We start from the raw sequence: 1,282 nt of genomic DNA on the forward strand, positions 1-1,282 counted from the left end.
AAAATAATTAATTGAGAATTAATTATTATTTAAATAATGTGATTATTTAAATTTGAATTTGAATTGTGAACATAATTTAAATTTATCATTTTAAACTTATTTGATAAGTTGTTCAATTTGGAATTCAAATTAATTTTAAGTTTGACTTAAATTTCAATTTGAATTTGAATTAAAATTGGACTATAGGATAAAGGATGATTTCTCTTCCTTCCCTATCCAAAATTGGCGCCACACAAGAGGGAGAAAAACCCTAGGGTGGCCGGCCATATTAGAGATAAGGTATAGGAGATTTTTTGTACCAAATTCAAATAGGAGATAGAGATTTAATTTCTTTTTGAAGTTTGACTTCTACTCTTTAAATATGAGAATGATAGAAAATTGTGAACACAATTTTTGAAATATTTTTTCTGCCCTAACTTGCATTGGTGGCCGAAATTCTCATTGGAAAAAAGAGAGGAAAATTTTTCTCCCAAAAATTCCACATCGTGCATGCGTTGGTATTTGTGGAAATTCGAGTGTTTTGAAAACCTGTTTTGTCCTACGTGTGCCCACACACACGTCTACGTGGAATCAAGGAATTGGCGTGAAAGACTTTGATTTTCTAAACACAAAGATTGGAGCAAGGACTGTTCGTGGCCAAAGAACTCAAGTTATCATCCGAGTCGGCCTCTAGGTATTTTTTCTAATTGAGTTCTTGACATAAATTAATGTGATTAATTTATACGTGCATAAATTAATATAATCTATAGAGTATCTCAAAAGTTTTATGAAATTTTTGTTATACAAGATCCGCCTCCCCGCCATGCTTCGCTTCCGCAATTCGATTCGGTTACCAACGATTGGTATCAGAGCGGTCTATAGACGATATTAATTTATGCTTCGATTATTTGATAATCAGAATTATTATATTAAATATGTGATATTTAATTATGTATGTAGGTGATGAGTAGGCATTTGCATTTATGGATGTTTATTTTGATTCATGTTGATGAATGTATGAATGGTAGATTTGGTCGTTAATTATATGGTTTAATGTATCGGTTATAGTTATTCATTGATAAAATTATTTATAATTTAATTCGGGATTAAAATTATTGTAATTCTAGGTTTTGGGTAGAATTAGGTTTTTTGATTTTGAATCAAAAGAAGGCCTTGAAGATCAAGTTCGAAGCTTTTAAAGGAGCCCAGAAACCTGCCCATAAAATTTCCAGAAATCGGCCAAGGGGCGCGCCGAGCGCGTCCCAGCGCGCGGCCCCAACGCGCCCTACCGCGCAGATAGTCC

The sequence above is a fragment of the Morus notabilis genome, unplaced genomic scaffold (genome assembly GCF_000414095.1).
Source record: "Morus notabilis unplaced genomic scaffold, ASM41409v2 Scaffold1107, whole genome shotgun sequence".
Classification (NCBI taxonomy): Eukaryota; Viridiplantae; Streptophyta; class Magnoliopsida; order Rosales; family Moraceae; genus Morus; species Morus notabilis.